Genomic DNA, 16,023 nt, shown 5'->3' with positions numbered 1-16,023 from the left:
CTAATTGCCTTGAATTCCCTCCTCCAAAACAAGCCGGTTCCAGGAATCTTCATTTCTGATATTCAGTGTGTTTGCCTGTGCTCCCAGGGTGGACAGGCAGGTAAAAATGCCTGATCAGCACAGCAGCTGCTGGCTAGCTTAAGGAAGCACTTCTCCTTTCCAGTGATGGGGGCTGGAGTGCAAAAGGCGCTTTGTAGCACTGCTCAGTGCTGTCTGCCTCATTTCAAAGATGTGCAAGCAAGGTCTGAACAGAAGATGAAAGCATGCCCTGAAGAACTGAAGTATTCTTCAGAGAGAGACGATGAAAGATGGAACTGTGTGATGAGGTGAAAATTACGAGGTGATTGTGAATTTTTACAGAGTGAAATAAAGATATCTATTCTATTCTTCAGCTTTGTATTGGCTTCTTGATTTGATGAAAGGTGATTACTCCTGTATGCTACAACTTGAACTCATTCAACATTTATCCCATTTATCTGTTCTCTGGAGTGTCAAATAGGCAGGACTTGATGCTAGTAATTTTACTGGCACTTCTGATCCTGTAGCCAAACACTGAAGCAATTCTTGTGGGTCTGTTCTTATCACATCAATCATCACTTGGGTAAGGTGCTTGTGGAATGACCTTTCAGTATCTGGTATGCACACAACAAGTTTATTTAACATGTGTTATTTTTAAGCAATACCTGCATTTTCTAATTTTACTAGAAATTATGGTGTGGTATTTACTTCCTGTTTTGTTACCTGTGGAAAAAAGGTCTGTTTGTCTGTAATGCACTAGATGGCACTGTCAGCACGAGTGAAATACAAGGGCACTTCTGCGGGTCTGCTGCTGGTGCCAGCTTTTGTGCTTCCCTTTGAATCTGCAGGTGCACCAGGGCAGCTTTGGAGAATACTGTACTTTTAAACCCATCATGGGCCTTTTGGTGGGTTTCATGCCTTTCAAATGGGACAAAATTCAGATATTGGTAGCATGAGTCCAGCACCTTTACTGTAGTATGTTGCTAGTGGTGGTGGGTATATGCAAGTGAGCATAGCTGCTAATGCTTTTTTCAAGGATATTATGGCTCTATATAGACTAAACCATCTCCATAGGTCCCTTTCAGCCTTAGCCATTTGTATGTTTTTTTTATTGATGGGCTCTTGTTCAAGAATTACAGGGTAAGAGAGACTCCTTTGTGCAGCAAGCAGCTGGTAGCTGTGGCTTCCTGCATAGGTTACAATATAGCAAATCACTGTGGAAGGGAGGGGGAAAATGGTGCTAAACTTGGTAGTGAGTTCCCTTTTAGCTCTTGCTGTGTCAGAGATTTGATAGATACAGTCATTTAAAAGGATAGCTGATTGCTTTACCATAACGTGTTCCCTCAGTGTCTGAGGAATGCCTTTCAAAGCCATATCACTACAGCTGCTTGGAAATTCTCCCTTTGAAATGGTCTTTATAACATCTTAATATTAGCCCATTTGTCTTTCTTTTTTGTGCTAGTAACTGCTGATGGACATTCTCAGAAGACTGTATACTAAGATGGGCCACTGCTGAGAAGTGAGTAGGGTAATAGAATATCTGTGTTTCATATAAGAGACAAACTTGGGCTTGCTTTTATGTGCTTTTATTAGGCCTTCTGCTGTCTGTCAAGGGGCTGAGTGGGAATGATTGCTGATTGCCTGAGGTAGCTTTGGAAATTATTTTTTCTAGGCCTCTTGCAGTCTGCATAATTTAGAACTGTGGAGAGCCAAGGTGAGGTGGGACTATCACTTTTGTATAGTAGATCAGTGTGTCTAAGATTAAAATGCACATGTTCACTGGTTTGGAATTTGTGTTCCAGGTCAGAGGATAAGCCTTGTAACTGCTCCTGCTCTTATCAAAAGGCAGACTTTTGTGATGCAGGTTAGCAGGGAGCCATCCATGTAGCTGCATCCTGGTATTTAAGTTTCCACTGATACACCCATACATTTGGCTGGTATAACCAATGTGTGTGATTCCCATAAAGCCTGATACCTTCCAGAATGTATGAGCACTAATGCTTATGAAAATGATGCTTGTCATCTACCTATAACCCCAAAACACTGAGGTGCAGGTTATAATAAAAACTTCCTCTGCTTTGCTCTTATTAATTTATGCCTAAAAGCCTTTCAAAAGCCACCCTGTGATGCCTACAAGTCTTTTGGCTATGTCAGCTCATGGAAGATATTTACCATTAGAAGAAAGTTGTGATTTTTTAAGAAAGCTTCAGAGAGTGCTGGCAAACACTTGTTGGCATAGATATTCATGACATATTATTTGGTTTCATTCCTGATTTGCACTTGAAGTAAGCTGCAGGAGGTGCTGGTGGAGAAGCACACAACTTCTGTGTGCTTCTTGTTCCTGTGCCTTGGTGCACTGGCAGCTTCCTGTTTACAATGTAACTGCTGAATGCTGGACTGAGTGTGTGTCAAGGTCACGTACTTCGGGCTAGGGAGTTTATTGGATCACGGAGTAACTGCTGTGTAAACAGGAAACTCCCAATACAGATTACTCAAAAAATTATTTTTAATTAGTAAGTTAATAAGTTGGAGGGGGGAGCTGGGAAAGGGAAACTTAAGTTCTTGGAAGCCAACAGGATTTTTCCCTGTGTCTCAGAAGATGTGGGTTTTACTGTTTTTCCCATAGTTTTTCCTGTTTGTATTTGTTGCCTGTTTTTTCCCGGTCAGGCTTCTTCCTCCTCCCCTTCTCTCCTCAGCTGATGTGATTCTCATGCTGGTAGTGTAAAGGTGATATCTATTTGTTTTCACTGACTTTCAAGGAGGGTGAGCATTTTATGAATAGATAAATAAAACCTGAGAAATGCTTTTGGAAGTGCATGTTGTGAGGCAAACTGACCCTGAAGAGTTGAATAGTCACTTCAGTGACAAGCAAGTTAGGAGAAAGCTGAGTTTGTTGAATGGTCCCATTGATTTTTTTTTTGTGGGGAGACTGGAAGAATCTGTGTTTCATAATCATCACTGCAATTTTCCCTTCTTTGAGCACTTCTGCTTTAGAGACCAGATTATTTCTCTGTCCTTTGCCTTTTCAAATTCTGTGAAGTAAGGTTAAATTGTTCAGCTGAGGTGGCCTGTGTTTCTACTGCAGGATGTGATGACCTTCTATCATGCCTGCTCCTTGCTTTCAGTTGTGCCGCTTCCAGTTCTCATAGTCATCACTGACCTGATTTAAACTGCTTATCTGAAATAAAGGTTTCATTTTTCTTTCATGGATGACTTTCCAGAACACGAGTTGAAATAGCTTTTCAAGAGGCAGGGTGAGTACAGAGAAAAGGCAACTGTCCCCTTTTGGCAACTTTGGATAGTGTTTAGATGGGCTTAGTCCAGCTGCAACCCTGTTCAGCTTTGTGGATTTTCTAGGTCAGTCCCCTACTGAATCAGAAGGTGGCAGCATGTTGTGTTTGGTGCACATTTTGATTCTAGATCAATATGAATTATTTTATTTTCTTTACTGCAGTAAGGGGATCTACAGTGGGTATGTCTGGAGGAAAGGAAATGTGGGATCCCCTTGAGATCACTGTCACAAAAGTGCTGCTTGACATAGCTAGACCTTATGTGGAGGTGGCAGGATTTGTTCGGGTGATGTTTCAAGTGGTAAACTTTTTGCTCCTTGTGTGGTGTCTGCTTCCCTGGGAAATGAGAAGTTGTAAGGTTGCAATTCAGGTCATCCCTGAGATGTGTTTCTCAGACCTCTTTTTGACATTTGCATTTGCTGAGTTCAGCTGGGCCTTTGCAGGACTGGGACAGCTGTCTGAGCTTTACAGTAGCCACAAGATCCTAACCAAACACCTGAAGTTAAGCGTGGCCTTATGGTCCTTACTAAATCCTTTTGCAGTTACTCTTTACTGGCAGTGGGCCCTATACTTGGAGCTCAGCTTACATGCTCTCCTGCACTGAAGGGGTGGAGTGTATATTTGGTAATCTCTACTCAGTCCCCTCTGCTGTGATTTATAGTTGCGGAAAGTACAGCTCTCTTCCTAGCTGTCACCTCACTGGAAGTGTATGAACAATGACTGTGTGGTACAAACTGTCTAGCCCAATTAGAGAGGGGTTTAAAGAACAAGCTTGACAAGACTAGGTGTCTACATGGTACTGTAGCAGACCCTATCATTAGCTAGATAGCCCTACCTTAACTTATCCTGAAATAGATGAATAGCACCCTGATGCAAACCAAGGAATTCTTTGGATAACAAAAATAGTGTCCAGGGCTCTGCACACACTATTCACACCCATGGGCAGCAGCATAATTTAAAGCTATACAAAACAGACAGCTTTCAATAACATCATGGAGAGAACACGTCAGGTTTTCCTCTTGTGACAATGTATTTTTCTCTATTCTGTCCTGAGGAAGAAATGTGGAGGGTTTTAGTTTCTGATACTACAGACTTTTAAGAAAGAATTGAAGAGAGGCAGTGCCATGTGGTGTTTAGGTACCAGACTGTAATGGTCACTTTTTGACCTCTCACTGTTGTAGCCAAGCACAGCAAGGCTTCCGTGTGATGACAGTTCTGAACATCTTCTGCTGTGTTTCTCTCTGCAGAGAGCTGTTCAGGGTTGAAGGTCTGTTTAAAGACTGAATGTAATCATTGGGATAATGTTTCTGGGAATTCATCTTTAGAGAAAGAAGGAAACTTGTATTTGGTGAGTTTGTAGGGGCTTTTCTGTTTATTAGTAGTTATTTGGGAATCCTAAACAAATGAAAACCCAGTTACCTGTATGTCTTTAGCAGAGTTTCTGGTGTCTAACAAGATGTGACCATAAATGGTGTTCTCAATAGGGGTAGTGGCCTCTTTTTCTACTCTGCTCCCCACCTCTTCCTCCAGCTCTTAAAATGTCGAAGCCCATGGAGTTTGTCAGGAGACACTGCCTGCATTAATGTCTGAGACATCAGGTTCAGAGCAGCAGCTGCTCAGAGGTTTAGGCTATTAGAAGCAATATCCAAGGAGAATTGAAGGGCAGGAAGCAGCTAAGAAAAAAATGCAGTCCATCTCATAATTATAGAAATGCTTCTTTGGCATGCATGTCTGGTTTGGGGTAGAGGTTATATATCTGTCCATCTCTTGACCCCAAAACCATGAAACTACATCAAGGGGACCAAATGTTATGTTTGTTCATTAAAAAAGAAAGGACAGTGTGTAAATAGACATTAGCAATTGTATGAGGAGTTACTGTCTTGTTCTGTACATGTAACCATGTGGATGGTAAAGTTGAGACATACATTTTACATGTTTTACTGTGGCAGGAAATGAATTTGCTCCCGATATTGTTCCCTCTTGCATCTGTAATCTTTATGGTCAGACTCTTGGTTGTGACTAAATGTCTTGGTTCAAATTGCAAAAGCTGTGCTGCTTTGCAAAGTGGCTTTACTGTGTTTGATTGCAGATGGCTGCAGCGTGCATCACTGTCAGGAGATAAGCTGGTAATAGCCATTTGTGTTTGTGATGGCTTTTGCTTCTGTGATGGCTATAGTTTTTCCTATTATTTGTACTCATGAAACAGGTTGCCCTGTTCTTAACCTCTCATTCCAGCACCAAAGGAGATGTTAAGGCTGTGACTGTGTGTTGTCATTACAGTGCAGGTTTTGGCTTGTCTCTTGCTTTTGTACTCTCATTGTCTTTCAGCTGAATCACTGCTGTTATCTGGTATCACACCCTATTTTTAAGCCACAATACTTTTCTGTTTCTGGGGCTGCTGGAATACTCATGCTTCATAGGATTGGAGTTTAGGCTTGCTCATTATGTGTCCTGTTTCAATTATCTTAAGTTTCGGATTTTTTTTCCATGTGAGTTTGATTGTTTATCAAATTGTTTGATTGTTCATCAGTATTACCCTCATTGGATACTTAGAATCATGAGTCAGATAGAAAAACTGTGGGGTTTCATAGATCAACAGTAGAGCTATAATAGAAGCTAGGGCTCAAAGGACATTACTGGGTCGTCTGGTTCCTCTTCCAACTCACAAATTATCAACTATAGTTTAAGTGCTCTTGGCTGTTTGTTTATTTACAGAAGCTTTAGACTATCTGTAGCTGAAGCTTAGAAGAACAGGCTGGACAATTATTAAGAGCTCAGATAACATAAGAATGGGTATCCTACTGCCTTTAAGCTTTAGAGGTAGGATTTATACTTTGGTGCTTTGCCTCACTGTAAATGTTAAAGAAATGAAAGTAAATTACCAGGAAGTGTCTTGTCTGCAGTAGACAAGTGGTAAAAGGTGAAATGTTGGAAGGAAATGATTAGACTCTGAATCAGTGATCAAAATCAGTATTGACAAGATTGCGTGTGTTTAAATCCTTGATCTCACTTGTAGGTTTCCATGTAGCACTGAAAAAATTAAAGTTCAAAGAATTGTACATCTTTCTCAAGAAAGTGCCCATGAATTGGATTCAAGAAATGTTTTGTATTTGAGATGGCACTTTTCAGGCTGTACATGTATTCCTCTAAAATTTTGCATTATGTCCTAAAGGGCTTCTGCACATCTGGAGCCTTTAAGTCTCCTCCAGTTATGCATATGCCTCCCATACCTTCCCACAAGAGGTTCCCCACAATTTAAAATTAGGATACAATGTGACCCCTCTCCTTGTATGGTGTGTGTTGTGGTACAGTGCTTTGGCTGGATGATGTATGTGAGCTAACCCTTAATGACCCTGCTGCTGGAAGCTGAGGTGCCAGTTGCATGGCAAGGCCTCTTGTGGGGCTTGATAAGTCTTGATGAAGCATGGTGATTGTCAGGGAGACAGCACATGTGCCAGAGGTAGCAGGAGGGGCCTTAGGCAACTCCTGTGCCTCAGAGTTTTCTCTGAGGTTTGCCTCAGAGAGTAGGTAATGAAATGCAATACATTTGAGATGATGGCTGCAGTTGTTCAGTCCAGAAAAGCTTATGAACTTACCTTGACCTTTCAGATGTTTTCTGGGAGCATCTACTCACCAAATGTCTCCATACAGCTCTGTGTTGATACATATAGAACATGGTTTATCCTTTTCTTCTCAACCTTGGTTTTCTGTCTGTTGGTATTGGACTAATCTGCTTCTGCAGCTCATTGCAGCTATACTCTGAACTTTCATTTGTTCTGTCTCCTTTCTGCTCCTCCTCTGCCACCTGGCTTTCTCTGCAAGGCACCAACAAGTTCTGCTGCAAAGCAAGGCAACTGAGTACAGTTTACCTTCTCTGACCCAGGTGTAGAAATTCTTCCATGCTGAGATGTTTTTTCAGACACAGCTTGCTCGGCAATTATTCAGATGAGTCATAATACATGGTTCTAATTTAATCTGTGGGGTGATTTTGAATTTGTCAGCACCGTTGGCTCACTCATTTGCTTTTTCCTGACATAGGACTTAATGTTTCATTTTGAGCTTATTTTGTAGGGTTTCGTACTTTGTATCTTTTTTTTTCACACCCCTCCCCCAGAAGTACTTAGCATTTTTCTGGAAAGTGTTAATGCAGGCCTGAGAATTTCTGTTCCACATCTCCTAAGGTGAAAGCAGATGCAGAAATACGGTAGTGTCACTGCTCTGACTTTATCTGCCTTATCTTTGTCCCGGTAGTTTAGAACCTGTTCAACCAGCTGGCTTCTGATGTATTGAAAAACCTACTTTTTTGTTTGTTTGTTTGTTTTATTTTCTGCTCCTGAAACCCCTAGCTATTACAATAAATTTTCAATTCACCTGTATTTTTTTTTTCCAGAACCCCAAATTGTCCTAAATTTTCATTAATCTGACCTGCATGACTCCTCATTCCTTGGTTTGTAAGGAGTAACTCTGTATTTTGGGATTCTGAAGGGACCTGACCCTGGTTAGCAATTAATAATCAGCTGATGGCTCAGGTCCATACAGCAAGAGGGAGAGAATCAGAAGAGCAAATGCAAGAAAAACTCTTGGGTCAAGATAAAGACAGTTCAAATGAAGGACTGTGTGTATGTGTGTGGACATCAAGAGACACAAAGGTACTAACTCACCACCTTCCACAAGAAGTGGGATGCCCAGGCAGTCTCTGAGGAACAATTCATTTGGAAAATATGACCTCAAGAGTCTTTTCCAAACATGATATTATGTGATGAGGTATCTCTTTAATCAGTTTGGATCAGCTGTCCTGTCAGTGACCTCTCCCAATCTTCTGCCTACCATTTAGCCTTGCTGTCAGGGAGTGGGAAAGTAGGGTGGGAAACAGAAGGTCTTGTTGCTGTGCAAACACTGTTCACCAATAGTGGAAATATTGGTGTGTTGTCAATACTATTTTGATCACAAATCCAAAACACAGTGCCATATGGGCTACTGTGAACAAACTTAATCCCAGCCACACCAAGTATACTCTCCTGTGGTAGTAGTCTCTGCAATCAGTTGGACAGTTTTAATCGCCTCCTGTTTTATTTTATAACCTACTAACTGCTGCTTTGAAGTTCTTTTAAAATTTGTACCATGTAGCAACATGTTAGTAATTCTTCCAAGTATTGAAGTAGAAATCATAATTATGTGTGTATGATAGGTTAATTATCTTAATTATGGCTTCCTTGGGTATTATAGTTGATTCAAATGTGGATATATTAGATAAGAACTTGATAATCCAAAGAACAGCCAAAAAATTACTTTGCTTTGAGAACAAAAATAACTTTGCTCTGGGAACAAAAATGTTTGGTGGTTTGAGGTTTTTTCCCCCTTCAAGGTCGTTCTGACAATGCTAGATTTCTTCAGTTTTAAAGGTTCTATATTTAAAAAAAAAAAATAACTTAAACTGAAAGCTGTTCTATAGGGTAAAATAATTTTAAAAAATACAATTTCTGAGTTACTTCAAATTAATCAATTCCATTTATTCTGCTTGTCATGGCTATAATTTTGAGATGTGGACACAGGACATTTTGTTCAACCTCTGTGGGAAATGGAAAAATAGAAACTTGCACAGATGCTGAAGGGTTTTCAATTGTAATAGTGTGATTTATAAAGTAAGTTAGGAATTTAGAAGTTATGATAAAGGTGTGTGTACGTGACCTAACAACCTATTGACTGAAAAACGGTTGCAGTACAGCAAAACTTAGCAAAAGTTATAGGTTATAAAGTCAAAACAAACCCCTTGTCAACTGTCTATTAGACCAAAAGGTTATATATTGCTGTGTGAAGAAGAAACTCGTGACTATCTTTGAGCTATGGCTGACTTGTTGTTCCTTCAAACCTCATGCCTTCAGACTGAGATCTTATCTGATATATTTAAGCAATAAATCAATTATTAAATAATCGCATAATAATAATAATAAAGCAAAAATTAATAGCACTGGTGGTCCCATCCCTCGTTATTCACCTCTGCAAACCCCAATTAACATCTTCTCATCTTAGGTCTGACAAGGTGGCTGTGACACTGTGGAAGCCAGGGACCTTCAGATTTTGTTCCTTGTCATTGTTGTCTTCTCATCTTGGAAGGCTGTATGACAGCTGTCCTTCTTAGAGAAAATACTTTCCTAGATTTTGTGGACCCCTTGGTTCTCAGCTGCCCTTTTGCTGTGGGGAAGTGTGGGGGCCCCAATTTAGTGGCACAGCCACTTTACAGTGCTTATGCGCTTGTTTGTGAAAGGGACAGGTTTCAGTTCCTGTGTTACGAAGCAGATCACATCACATATGGGTGGTTTAATTTGGTCTGTCAATTAAAAACTCTTGAATGGATGAAGTTAGATTGCATATAGAAATATGGGCAATATCAAGGCAACCCAAACAACATGAAATCTGACTTTCTGAAAAGAAAGAAGGGGACACTGCAAGGTCATGAAACCTAATGCCTGGGATGTAATCTCTGCTTGATTGGTAAGTGGCAAAAGGGATGTCAGAGCCCTGGGAGCCTGCACCTGATGGGGGGATGCTATGGAGTTGGGGAGAAGGTGACCATCTTTCTCTTGTGACAGAAAGACCAATTTACTTGTGGGAGGGATTGTGTAGTGTTTTCTGCAATCCAGAAACCCGCCAGAGTCACCAGAATCAAACCTGCAAAAGAGGACATGTCTCTTAGGAGAGATCTGCCTATATGTGTTTCGGATTTTTTTTTTTTTTTAATTTTGCATAGGCACTTTGCTTTTCCTGCTTAAAAAGTTAATTTTAGCTTGTAGTAAAATTTTCCTTTTTAAGCTGAAAAATTTTTAAAATTTCTGCAGAGCTTGCCACTCCAGAGATGTCTTGACTGATGCAGCTAGGGAGGTCAACTTAGCGGGGGAGAGCTACTACAGATGGTGGTGCGCAGGGAGGCGGCTTGGCAGCCCCAGCTGGCCTGGGCCGCACAGACACTGCCTTTTTGACTACCTGCTGGCAAAGAATGGTGTGTTGTGATGGCTTTCCCATCTGCTATTGCAAGAGAGAGTAGGAAGTGGCTTTCTTCCAAATGAGAAACTAGGCACTATTAGCAGATTAACATTCTAGGGGCTTTTTGCTGTTTTTCAGGATCAGAAGCTTTAGCCATAAATATATATATATATTAATAAAAATAAAAATATATAGCCAGAAGCAATAGCTCCATGCCTGTCCTAGCTCCTATTGTCTGCCTGCCTAGATTGCCAGCACTGCTCACAGAGCCAAAGTCAGCTTTTTTTGCCACTTTCTCAAGATACCTGCTGTTCCAGCAAGGCCAAGCAACTTGGGTTTCTATGGATCTTTGTCTGACTGGCTTTTGGTTAGTATTAGTTGTGTCACTGACCACCTCACCCCTAAGAGTTTCCTTGTTATCTAGGAGCCCTGAGTACAAACACCAGCCTTTCATCAGTACAGGTGTAAACATTATCTCCCTCTCATATGGTGGCATTGAACTATTGAGATTAAGCACAGAGGAAATGCGGTGGTAGAAGACCTTTTTCTCCATAAGAATCTGGACTTTGGTATTTTTTTCTGGGTCTGATACCAGTCTGGTGCAGATCCAAAATCAGATCTGCTATATCATTTGTAGTTCAAAAGAGAAATGAAAATACCAGAAGTGAATATAGTCTGATGATCAGGTCATCTGCTGTGGAAGATGTGCTTATCGCATGTTCTTTCTCTTTTACTCCACGGCTTTGCAATGTAGTCCTCTAACTGCAAGTTGGGCCAGAACAATTGTATCTCACAGTGATCCCGGTTTAATTAATGCAGTAGGTTATGTCTTAGAGACCAGTGTCAGTTGTGCAGAAGGTTATGTCCTCAAGAAATCCTTGTTTTTATGACATATTTGTTGATTGCTTTGATATATGCTAAGTGAGGACTTCTGCAGTTTTGCCACAGCTGGAGACAAATTCCCTCCAGTTATATACAAATAACAGTGATGTCAGCCTAGAACTGCCCTGTTATTTGAAGCTGGATAGTCAACAGCTTTATCCTTTTCATAAATATTACACAGCTGTTTGTCACGTTCGTATCTTGCAGCAAGGTAGTAATTGGATAATGTGTGAAAACCCACTGTAAATTCATTGCTTTTAAATTCACTAGACGCCTGTAGCATTTGCATTGTTTGATAATTTTACAAGTGTTGGAACTTAAACCTGGCCCTGCAGGTGGTTAAGTCATGTCTCCTCTCTAGTGTGATATCTATGCCTGTGTGTCATGCTGTCTTAAAGACTGAAAATTAGAGACAGGTACTTCCTTTTTTTTTTTTGTCTGAGAAAGGCTGAGGCTTGTTCTGGCTATAGGTGCTTAGAAATGTTGGCAGAGATATCAGAAAATACAGTGACTAAAACTATCATACTCCTTGGTCCCCTGCTGTTTTGGAGGCATGTTTGATTGCTTCCCACCTTGCAAGGCAAGCTGCTGAGCTTTTCAGACCTTGGGTTTGTCAGTTCACTCCCTCTTGATGCTTAGCTAAGAACGTGACAGAAATTTTTATGCCTGTCCAACTTCTGTTTTTGTGTTTATTGTCATATGCTGACAATACAAACAAATCTCTGATTTGCTAGCTGCTTTTTGTGTGAGGACGTAGCATCTTGAGAACCAGCTCAAGTTTTAATGTTGTAACTGCTGTCACACGTCCCTCAAGATGGGGAGCTTCTCTTCTTCCCTTCCTCACACTCCACTCCGTAGGAGTTATTTTTCAATGTTTGGTTAAAATTACCTGACTTTAGCAAATGCTAATAAAAGAATGAATAAATTCTGTTCTGCTGAACACAGAAGATAAACTACTTCTAAAGAAGGATTCCAGAGTACAGACCTCTGGTTGTGAAGAGTACAGACTGGCCTGTACACCAATACAGGCTGGTGTGAAGAATTTCCTTAACTTTTTGTTTTGAAAACATCTTCTGTTGGTACTCCTTTAACAGTCTGGTACTCAGTTGATCCTAAGGACTTTCTACCTAACATGCTGAAAGGGGATTTATCAGCCAGTTTGACCAAACTGTTCATTGAATCTTTCTGTGATTCTTTATGCTGCCTTTTAGAAACAGAGTTTGCTATTTTGCCATCTGCCTTTGGAGATAGCACCAGCTTTTTGAAGGGCATTTTAATAGATTCCCTTCCTCTGCTCTTTGTCTCTTCCTCCCTCCTTGTTTCTAAAGCCTTTTTTGTCACAAGAGGATAAACTTGGCCCAGGCTTCCAGTACGGTGACCTGAAACAGCCTTCATATTTCTAACAGGTGTTTAATCCATTTAGTTGTCAGGACCTGATGGGAATCACTAAGAATAGGTCCAACACACCCACACTGCTGTCATTCGGAGGACCGGATGTGTGGCAGACATCCTGCAGGTAGCCTTAAATTGGATGAACTGCATTCTGGAAGAGGTCTGACCAGCTAAACTCAGTATGGCAGTGATGTTTAGACAGACAGTGATACTGGGGCATGTTAGTGGAGCACCAATTAGATGTGTCTAAAAACCAACAGCTTTAAAAACCTTAGTTTATTGATAGGATGTATCTGGTTATGAACTGCTTATCTATCTCTACACACCAGACAGATCATCTCCCTGTTCCAGGTGTTCAGTACTAGTACACAGGAGTCCTGGGAAGAGACTGGCAGCCAGAGCCACTTCCAGTCAGAGACCAATTCAGCTGTTGGGTCTATATGATCTAACAATAAACGCTGGCGTTTTCCCAGCTGGAGCCAAGTGGCTACTTGTTCATGGTGGATTTTCAGTGTTTGGCTTCTCTTTCTTGAAAGAGAATGAAGAACTGAGGAAAAATAACCACCCTTTTTTATTAAATATATATAGGTATAAAATATATCCTGACTTAGTAACATGCCATTGCAAGCAGCAGACTGGTTTTCCTTTCCATATAGGAGTCGGTTAAAGTTTTAGGTGGTCAGAATCTAGGTCCTAATGAAGCATCCTTCATATTTGCATACACCATTTCACTTTCAGCAGACTTTTTCTTAATTCCTGCCTTAGATGTTTGTTCAGGAAGTAGGAGCTAGTCCTCTCCATCCCAGAAGTGCAACTGAATGTAGCTCATAATCAAGCTGTCATTTTAAAACCTTCAGTCTACAGAGGAAAATAGTGCAGTTGTCATCAGAAGTGGAGGCAGGGAGAAGGTCAAGGAAGACTTGTTTTCAAGATGGAAAGATGGAGACCTTCATCTGAAATACAGAGCAGTGCAGCATGTGCTATTCCAGTAATGAATAATGGTTAGAACACAGCAAGCTGCTTTACTTAACAGTTAGGAGTATCTAATGAAGACCTAGTAGCTTAAATGATACAAATGAGTCTTCACTCCTCACACAATTACGTTTTCCATGTTATTGGCAAACATTACACTTGGAGCAGAATAACACGAGCTTAGATTTCTTCAAACTGATTATATTTAGATTTTTGTCTGGCCTGGGTAGAGTGTGTGGGAGAATTTTGCTTGTTAGGTTTTTATCTTGCATCTTGTGGCTAGTGACAGACTGCTTCTTGCTTTTACAGCAGAGCTCCACCTCATTCCAGCATCAATTAGGAGAGGTTACATACAAATTGAGTAAACTAGTCCTGGGGCTATTTGTGAGGATGACCACAATGATACAGGACGTGAAGGGGAGGCAGAGGGGGGAAAAGTATTCAAGACTAACAGTTTTCTTATGTTATCTTCTAATATTTTTTCTGGTGTATTTTCTGTCAGGATGGGGAAGGAGATAATAGTTAACTACAAATAATGCTGTGAAGGTGCTGCACCCCAGTGCTCCAGGAAGGATGGATAGGGACGCCAGAAAAAGGGGTCACCTTTGGATTGCTTTTGTTCAGCTTGGTACAACTCAGCTGAGTCATGTTGACTGCATGGTTGTTTCTATCCCATCACAGCACAAAGAAACATTATATTAGCTTAACATGTTGTTGTAAATCAGATGGAAGTAAGTTTGGGTCACCCTGCAGTTGGCAGCTGACTTGTGAATGCAGTTCAGCAGGTAATTATTGGTTGCTAGTTAATGTGCAGTGACTTGGCTGATAGCAGGCATCTCTCCTCAGCTTCAGCTCCTTGCAGGACCACCTCACAAAACTTGTGCCTTGTGATCCTAACTGCCAGCACAGTGGGCTAAATATGTGGCTTTGGAAGGCAAGCTTGTGTCTTCAAATAGGACTCTCAAAGACATACAGCTTGCTGTTTCTTTCAAAGATCCTTGCAGCTGCTGGCTGGATAATTAAAAATATCTACTTAGTTGCCTACCAGGTACAAGCTTTTGCTTTTGGTGCAAAATGAAGTCTGAATGACTTTAGTAGTGTCTCCCACAGGTTATTCTCAGTGTAAGAATCCTGGATTATTTACAGTATGAACAGCACTTTCTGACCTGGTCATGTCTGGGAATTGGCTTTCCTCCATCAGCGCTGAACGTGCAGGGAGAACACTTGAAGTGCATTATACTTTCAGTATAATGGAGATTTTTACCCCTGGAAAGAACAGTGGTAAGAGCAGTGTCCCCCTAGGGTTTGATTCAGCTGTCATCATACTGGCTTCTAACACTATCTGAGACACCTTGGGGTATATGGAATGTCCTCCTGGGTCTGGCACACAGGACTTGGTCAGACCCTCGCCTTTCCTGAGCAGCAGTTGGGGCCCGTGTGTGACAGAGATGTCAGCACAGGCACAGAGCTGCCTGCTGTTGGCTCCTTTGGTCTTGAAGAAAGAGGCAGAAGAGCCAGTCCAGCAGCACCTGACTGCTAGGCTAAGGGGATGGGGAACTGATGCTTGTGAATGTCAGCTACTAGCAGTTTTGCCCACAAGTGTGTCAGTGTTTGAAATACAGCTAATAAATAATAAGAGAGCTTTTCCCTCCCTCTGCAGCTGGATATGTTGGAAGTTTGTTCTCCTTTTCAAATGTATTAGCACTCATTCTGGTCTTGCTGGTGGCAAAAACAACTCCAGTTACAGATATCTTTGTAAGGGATAGCAACTTTGAAAAGTTGTAATTTTTTTGTTGAAGTCTTTTCTTTGTTGACAGCCCTGGTTTTGCTGACTCGTGGGAATGTCATGGATGGCTGAACATCTTGAATACATGCTCATCATCTCCAGCATAAGATTTAGGGTTGCCAAGCACTTTACAAGGGTTTGGCTTGGGAAATTTCAGGAGTATTTGAACTAAAATACTGTTTACAATGGATGAGCACTATTCTGTGCAAAGTCAACTGCCAAGCTCTTGTGGAGTCACCATCATTGTAAAGCATTTGTTTTGTGGACTATGTCAGTGTGAGCAAAACTGCCTTCCCAAATGAAAAAATTTTGCAAACTTCTAGACTTCTGCATTCTGCTAGGGCTAACAGTCATGTTGAATGAGCTTTGGATCAAGCAGAGAAGAATTTGCATGGCTTCAAGTTGTAAAAGTATTGTCTGTCTTTACATTATGGAAGGAAAAAAGATTTCCTGTTATTTATTAGCGGCTTAGCTAATATTAGCAACTAAGTCATACAGTCATGGAAGCTTTTGGCTAGAACTGTGGCTTGCAATACTTGTTCATACAAAGCATTTTTTCAAATATTGGGTGCAAGATCAATTTTTACTGAATATTATGCACTGGCCCTGACAAATCCTTTATGTTCACCATGAGACTCTGAGTGTAAAAACAGAGAAGGCTTCACAGATGTTGCTATTGATCAGCTGACTGGGAGGCCATGT

This window comes from Pseudopodoces humilis, chromosome 6, assembly GCF_049639895.1.
Source record: "Pseudopodoces humilis isolate 2021_Gansu_Grassland_sample_001 chromosome 6, ASM4963989v1, whole genome shotgun sequence".
NCBI lineage: Eukaryota > Metazoa > Chordata > Aves > Passeriformes > Paridae > Pseudopodoces > Pseudopodoces humilis.
This window is presented reverse-complemented; position numbering follows the sequence as displayed.